General features: G+C 43.8%; 1 pseudogene; it reads left to right on the top strand.

Annotated features, from left to right (window-relative positions):
- The first annotated feature begins 1,665 nt into the window (after positions 1–1,665).
- On the top strand, positions 1,666–1,787 carry LOC138839028 (U4 spliceosomal RNA; annotated as a pseudogene).
- The last annotated feature ends 6,824 nt before the right edge of the window (positions 1,788–8,611 follow it).

Here is an 8,611-nt window from a genome sequence, read left to right as displayed (position 1 = left end):
CCACGATAACCAAACCCCTTTGCTCCAAGATGCTCCAAGGTAACAACCCTGGGGATTGAATGTCTTCAGATGTAGCCTTAAAAGAAAAGGCACTCATCACGCCCCAGAAAGGGAAGGGATGGACAGACTAGGTAGGGAGCGATGGACTAAAAGCCTGCAGGAATGGCTTGCCCTCCATCTTCCTCTGTGACTGGTGTCAAGGAAATGGGGCATCGGGGACAAGCCCTCCTCTTCCACTCACCAAGCTGTGTAATCTATGGCCCGCGTCAGACAGGGACTGCCCAGACCCCTGGGACGTTTTGCCTGCCCTGAAGAGCTTGGAGCCACGCCCAGTCTGGTCTTACTGCCAAGCGCCCTGGGACAGGTGGCCTGGGATGAATCAGACAGCTAATTAGCACTCGGTTCCCCGGCCTAAAAGGAGCCAGAAACATATAAATTGCTCCCAAGAGAGAGGGAGAGAAGGAGGCAGAGAAAAGAGAGGGAGAGAAACCAACAAGAGTTACATCAGAGGTGGGGGGAGGAGGAGGGAAGCATCAGCAAACAGATTCACAATGCGGATTCGGAGTTCTTCCTCCTGGAAGAGCAGCAGAAGTGGCTGGCACCCTGGGGACCCCAGAGGTTGGACAGCTGTGTTGGTGCCTCATTTACTAGCATGATGGATGCCACCGCCCTGCTCAGGTGTGGATAGAGTTCTCTCCCCATGGTTAATCTGGTGTTTAACATCTCTGCTCTTTCCTATCTCACTGCTCTGGACATTTATTACAGTATGTCAACCTCCGGCTCTGTCTTTAGCACCATGGAGATTTCTGCCCAGTAAGAATCAAACAGGCACAGTACCTGATGTGGTTTTAATTAACCTGAGGATAAAGAAAGCAATGGGATTCACAGCATGGCATTGTGGAGAAGAGAGCAATAAAGAAGGTTCTGGAAAGATGTGATCTAAACACGATCCTGTCACTCTTCGGCTGCACCACCCATCCCTGTGATCCTTAGGGTCTTAGAAACATGCAATCTTAGGCTATGAGTCTAGCATCTTCCTAACCCAGAATGTTTTCGGATTCCTTAGGGTGACACATCTTTCATCTTTCGATCCACACCTTCCTAACTTTTGAGTCGAGCATTCCTATTGATCTCAGCTCTGTGTGGGCAGAGCTAGTGAGAACGGAACTGAAGGTGGGAAGAGGAGCAAAGCAATTATTCATTTGAACGGTGGGGAAGGAAATCTTAAGTCTGTAATTAAAGATGACTGCCCACAACTAATACAGCGAGTGCCCAGTTCCTGGCTTTCAATATTGTTCTCTAATAAAAGGAACGCTGCTGGTCAGGAGTATACAAGGATTATGGAAAGCCTGCTGTGGTACAGAGCATACACACACACACACACACACACACACACACACACACACACACACACACACACACACGGACACACGGACACACACACACACACACACACACACACACACGGACACACACACGGACACAGAGCCAACTGAAAGCAACATAGAGCTGACATAGAGCAAAGGACATAGAGCCAACTGAAAGAGCTCCCCAGGGCCAAAGCTACAGAAAATGAAACAATATTGGATCAACAGCCAAGGTATAAAATAAATATAAAAGTGTCTATGCTGACATCAATAAGCAAGCACATAAACACATAAATGAAACTTTGCACGGTGCAGCAGCATTGCCAATGAGGTTTATCTGAGGCGTGATTATTGCTAATTGAAAACTTTTCCCAACACATAAATGAGAGAGAAAAGGGAAATCTCTGGCACCTAAGAATTCCAAACCATTTATTTTATTTTATCGCTCACCCTTCCAGCCGATTTTTGCTCTAGTTATTTTTGAGATAGGGTCTCTTTTCTTCTTCTTTTTTTAAAATCTTGGTCTTCCTTCCTACCAGCTGAGATGACAGATACATGCCCCTGTACCCAGCTGTTGGTCAAAACAAGGGTCAACTTTTGGCTTAGAATAACTTCAAACTGTGGATACTCCTAATCTCTGCTTCCTGAGTATCTGGGATTACAGGAAGGAGCTACTATACCTGGCTGACATCATGTACTCTTGAAACAGAGCAGACTGCAGTGTTTCACCTCTGAGGATTTCCTCCTGAAAGCCACAACCCCTGTGTGATCACAAGGCAAGCATCAAAGTCCAACTGAGGCACATGCTAGAGACTGTAGGAAGCAGCCCTGAAAAACCATCACAGGACTGGTACAAGGAAAAGTCTGAGAAACCATCCCTAAAGAGTCATGATAGCCGAATGCAATGTGGTGTCTCCGATGGGATCTGCAGGCAGAAGGAGCAGCTTAGGTAAAAACTAAGGAAGTCTGCATAAACTAGAGACTTAAAGAGGATGTGCCAGCATGCATTCATTCACATAGCAAATGTACCATACTGATGTGAGAAGTTAATCACAGGGAGGCAGACCACTGCATATAAAGAAAACGCTGCTCTCTCTTCACATCTTTCTTCTGAGACTCTCAAACTGCTCTAAAAAATCAAGCCAATATATTTTTTAAATGTTGCCAGAATCACGTGTTTCCTATGAAGCATGAGTCATTTGACTGATTCAGCCTGAGTGGAGTTGCTTTGTTGAAAACTATGATAGCTAGATCTGGGTCCTGAGGTTCGCATCTATGATCCCAGATACATGGGGGACTGAGATCTGGAGGACTGTGGTATAAAGGCAGCCTATGTTAAAAAAAAAAAAAAAAAGCCCATGGGACTCCATCTCCAGAACAACCAGCAAAAAGACAGACTGGTGGCATGACTCAGGTGGTAGAGCTCCAGCCAAGCACATGCAAGGCCCTGAGTTCAAAGAAAAGAAAGCAAAGGAAGAGGAAGAAAACTTTGAGTAAAGCATTGGCACGGGCTCTGCTAATTGCCTCCCCAGTTTATACTCTCTCCATAGATACAGTACCATTTTTCATCCGGGGACAAACTGCCTACAACAGGGGTGAGAGTACATACAATTGTGTGTGTGTGTGTGTGTGTGTGTGTGTGTGCGCACTGAAGGTCTCCATGGGGCCTTTTGGAGGAACTCAGCCATCTAGAATCAAAAGGGAAGTCTTGGTTAGTAGAAAGCCCTCTGCCCAGGTGTCCTTCCCCCTTCTTCCTGCCTAGAGTCTGGGCCGGTGTCCTAGAGATGCCACAATCATCACTGGCCATGCCACGGGAAGGTGGTAGGGCAGAGGTGGAGACACCCCAATGCACTAGTAGCATTGCTGATGGCTACCAAGTCTAGGACTGCCCACTTCTAGGCTTGATTACATGAATCACGTAAACCCTTACTTTAACACTGTAGTAGTTGCCATTTTTGTTATTTGTTATTTGTTATTTACTGAATACTGTATGTACCTTCTATAAGAACTAACACTTAGATGGGGAAGTATGAGAACAGGGACAAACAAAGACAAAGAACTTGTGTTCAGGAGGTTCTATAGCAAGGATGCCAAAGCAGGGAAGACTGTCCTGGGAGAGAAGACCCAAGCTTTAGACCTAAAAGTAATAGCCTTGCGATTGAGTGTTGCTTTTATGGAGGTGAGTTTATTTAAGCCACATCTAAGCTGGCGTGAAGTGGGTATGAATCATTTGCTGACGGATGAAAACATCTGGGCACAGAGAGGCTGAGTCAACTTTCTTGAAGTCACCAGTAAGTGAAAGGCAGAGCCAGGAATGGAATCTGGATTGCCCAGCCACATTGGTCCCTAAGATGGAATGGAGATGGTGAAGAAACTAGAGATGGAAAAGAGAGGCGGGGAGAGGCTCAGCCTCATCTGGGGGTCCTGAGGAGGAGAGAGATCAGGACATTCTTATCATGCTACAAGAGAGCAAAGAATAAACTTGGGCTTCAGGTAATCATGGAGAGAAGAGTGACTGGGTTTTCAGTCAGAAGATGTGATCTTTTGAGACCTGGTGTTAAGCAACAATCCTGTAAGAGAAAAATAGTCTAGATTTTTACAAGATTTTTCTGGGTAAAAAAAAGAATGTAAAGTTTCATCACTGAAGATGCAACATACAGGGACAACTTATTTCCAGCGCTCTACTTATTCCTCCAAGCGGCCTTTTACTTTTGCTTTGCAATGAACTTCCTTTGTTTGAAAAAGTAATTCAACACGCATTAAACTATGGGCAAAGCTTTCTGTTATGGAAGACAGGCTACAGAAAACAACTAAAGTATACGACTTGCTCTAGAGTAGAGCAGGCAACAAATATTTCTCCCTCCCTGCGTTTTCCTGATCTTGTACCTGTCTTCCTGCCTCTTCTTTCCAAACATGGCCATGGTTTGAATGTAAACTTTGCTGAAGATGAAGAAAACAAAGTGCCATCTCCACACTCTACTTCTCCCTAGCAATGTTCTTCCCTTCTACCTGAAACCCAGACAGGAAGTATAGTGACTGGGAAATGGAGTCTGCAGATGGGTTTTCAGCAGATATTACAACAGAGCCCAGAAGGAAGAAGGTCCGTTGCAGAATAAAACCATCCTCGTGTACTTCGGCATGTAATTCTATGCATATCAAGTGGCAGCTCAGGTCAAATCATGGTTGGTTCTCTGTATTGCTGAAGAGGTTCTGAGCCTCTCCACTTCACACCCTGGGGCATGTAGAGATGGGAGGGGGGCTGATATGGAGCAGGTGCATGCTGGGAATCACACTGGCATTCAGTTTAGACAGCACAGGGGGCTTTCTCCAAGGAATGAGGTCCTTGGAAAAGCAGGAGATGATGTTACAGCAGGCAATGGGTATTGGCTGCCCTCGTTGACATTCAAGTGAAGAGTGATTTTTACCTTTCATTTTTCTGCCTTTTCCTAGGTGTGGAAACCCGAAACTTCTCTAAATATTAATATCACAGGCTTCTGCTTTTTCATCCTGAACCCATTCTCCAAGCTGTTTATGGGCTAAAATCCCAGTAATCTTTGTGTCAATGCAAGATGGAATCATCTCAGCTGGAGATGAGGATGTATGACGTGGACCTAGGGATGCGAGGGCTACGCTCTGGATTTGGAGTAATGGGTCTATCCTGCTGCCACCCCAGATTCTGACCCTGGGGGAAGCCAGACAGCTTTGTGTGGGGTGGGAGCACCCTAAATCTCTGGGGAACAGAAATGCCTGAAGGGGGAGGAAATCAAGATTTGGTAAAGAATTGTCTGTACTTGCACCTCCCTTTGAAAATAGATGATTCCACCGAGGGTAGAAAGTTGTCGTTATACTATGAAAGCAATTTTGCTAACAGGTAAAAACAGAGAGTGACAGGAGACAGAGTCCGTCAAAGGGAAGTTGTGAAGCAGAGACAGATCCACCATAGGAAGAAAAGAACAAAGGGAACTAAAATACTTATGGATGGGCAGGCAGTAGCATTGAGAGATATTCATCAAGACAGCAGTACAGTTCTACCAGGAAATGTCCTAAGGATGTGCTGATTGTGCCTGAGGGGATTGTCCTTCCCTGTATCCTGGAGAATCTCAGCAAGTTTGTGATGGAAACAAAGCCTGCATAGAATCTAATTGCTGGAGCTGCATGAAAATGGAATCTGATTGCTGTAAATAGTCTGAGCTGCCAATGGAACCAGCTGAGACCCAGGTGACTGACCAAGGAGGATATGTTTCTTCAGCTCTTTGGATTCCCTGCAGGCTAATTGCCTGGTTCAAGTCTTGGCTTTGCAATTCCTTGGCTAAGTGATGTCAGATAAGTGACTTCACTTTTCTGGACTTAATTTTCTCATCCATGAAATGAATGCATTAATAGTAACTACTTGTGAAAGGTAAGTGCTCAGAGCAGTGTTTGGTGCATATTAGTTGCTTGTTATTATTATTATTGATTATCAATGCTATTACTGTTGTTATTATGATCACTATCCTTTGCTGATCCTGAAGGATTTATGCAGAGCCTGGCTTTGATTTGGAGATACCTAACCACAAGCACTTGTCAGGCTGTGCAATGAGCCTGCCACAGTTTGAATATAAAGCATCCCTCATAGGTTCACATGTAGAACACTTGGTCTTACCACTGGTGGTGCTATTTTGGGAGTCTGTGGAAGCTTTAGGAGAAGCTTTAGGGCCCAGCGAATGTGCTTTGGACGATTATAATCCTTGAGATTATACCATGAGATGAAGAACCTCCATCACCAGACTCCCTTGCCGCCATGATGCTCTTCCTGGAGCCAAGCCATTATGGACTGAGGCTCCTAAAACAGAGCTGAATTAAACCCTCCCTTCCTTAGGTTGCTTCTTTTGGGTGTTTTGTCACAGCAACAAGAAAAGTAACCAGTACAGAACTCAGTTGTCCAGCTACTGGAGGGGAGGGGTGGATCCTGTACATTACTTCTGGAGAGGAACCTCTTACTATTTCTGTTTTTCTTGAGTTGGGACTGGAATAAAATAGTTTGTATGAACAGCAAATGGATAAATGAACTAGAAACCTGGTTGTCTAGAATTTCAGCCACATTAGCATTAAACAACACAAATTCTAGATTCAAAAAGGGCAATTAGTAACTCTTGTGAACCCATGATCAGCCTGGTATGATTCTATTTTATTCCATGTATATTATTAGATTTAATGAGCACATTAAGGTTTATATGAAGTAAGCTGGATAGGGGGCTCAAGTGGTAGAATAGTTGTCTAACAAGCAGAAGGCCCTGGGTACAAATCATAGTACCACAAACGAACATTTTTAGTAATAATCATGGTTCTCCTCTTCTAGATGAATTAACTGAGTTCAGAAGGGTTGAGCTGCTTGCCCTAGATTGTGATCCAAGATGATGTGTATATGGCCCCATGATAGTGCCAACATTTTGGTAGTTGGATCAGGTATAGGTAAGTATAGTAATATGGTGGATACAGAACATAGGGGTGAATGTGGAGCATGCTATTAAGATGTCTTCAAAGACATCTGTGTAGATTCAAGTTTCAGTATATCCTCTCTGCCTTAAGTACACAGTAACAAATAAAATGTGAAAGGAAGATGTCAACAAGAAGCCAATTGGCTCAGAAATAAGATAGACATTTTTATAGGCCAGAAATCGAAGACAATACCCAGAAAGCTCCAGGTTCCTGGGCTGGGAGGACACTGGTCAGGTGGGAAAGAGACCGGACACATGAAAGGATGGAGCGGACTTTCCTGATTGCTCCCTTCATACAAGATAGCCATTGTCATCAGCTAGTTGCCTGGGAACTGGGAGCTGAGGGCTGTGTGTGTGTGTGTGTGTGTGTGTGTGTGTGTGTGTGTGTGTGTGTGTGTGTGTGTGTGTGTGTGTGTGTGTGTGTGTGTGTGTGTGTGTGTGTGTATCCGAATCATTGGGAGAACTTGTGAGAACAGATTTCTGAGCTTCACCCCCAGCATATTTGCTTCAGCAGCCCAGGGTTAAGCGCTGTGTTTCTAACTCATTCCCAGGGAACGGCTGCTGAGGCTGCTCTGAAAACATACTTTGAGTAGTGCACCAGGAAGCCATGGACTCAAGGGGTTGGAGGCCAATGGACATGGTCTGGCAAGCAGGCACCTGGTCAAGACAGTTCCCGACTCTTGTCTAAGTCCACAGCATCCTTAGAATGCCCACAACCCAGCTGCATTGCTACTCAGCTGTGTTTCTGCATGTAGGTCCTGTGAGGTCAATTAGTGTAAAACACTGAATTCCTAGGGAGGGTAAGAGAGAAGAAAACTACAAAACAAGACAGAAAGCTCTCACTAAAAATGATTCCTGTGTACAAAACATCTGAATAAGTCTCATGATAAAAAAAAAGTCAACAAATTAAACAACCAGAACATTAATTCCAAATGAAGCTAATTATGTGAATCTCTCATACTTCTTTAAAAAGTAGTATGTTTAGAACCCTCAGAGATCAGAGAAGTAATATCCATTAAAATGAATAAGAGCTGTGACATAAAAGAGGAAGAAATTAAAACAGAAAGAGGGCCCCAGAAACCTTACAAATGAAGAATGGAAGAAATAGCAGAGAAGCAAGATTTGAAGGAAAAAAAAATATTTTTTTCCTTCAGAGGTGAAGAACGGCCCAAGTCCTCCAATTCGAAATGTATCCCAAGTACTAAGCATAATAAAAAATAAATGCACATACATAGGTTTGTGATTAAACTACAGACCATGAAGGATTAGAGAAACATGAAAGCTTTCAGAAAACAAAGATCCTGTTCTTATATGAACAATAACTAAACTGATGTGGCTATCCCATAAGCAAAGGCAGAGGAAAGAAAACAGCACAATGCCTTCAGAACACGAAGGAAAACTAACCATCAACTCAGATTTTCATAACCATCTAACAACCATTCTCTAAGGAAACACTAAGAGAATTTACCAACTATATTCAGAAACAATTAAAGGGAAAAGGAGACAAGTATGGATACATTATGGTGAGCATAGAAATAAATAATAGAGCAATAACTTGAAGTAGCTAATAACAAAATACATTGTTTTCTATACTAGAAAAAAAGGCAAAATTCAACTCCAAGGTAAGGGGCTGTGACCCTGTCCTGTTAGGTCATGTGACCCTTTGCAGATCACATACAGGTGTCAGCCATAGTTAGAAAGCCTGAAATCCAAACTTTCCACACTTGGAAGGATTCTGAGTGCTGCCACAATGACACAAGCAGAAAA

Source organism: Dipodomys merriami, unplaced genomic scaffold (genome assembly GCF_024711535.1).
Source record: "Dipodomys merriami isolate MVZ:Mamm:240054 unplaced genomic scaffold, mDipMer1.0.p SCAF_29, whole genome shotgun sequence".
Taxonomy (NCBI): domain Eukaryota; kingdom Metazoa; phylum Chordata; class Mammalia; order Rodentia; family Heteromyidae; genus Dipodomys; species Dipodomys merriami.
Note: the sequence above shows the minus strand (reverse complement) of the source record. Positions and strands in the feature narration are given on the sequence as shown.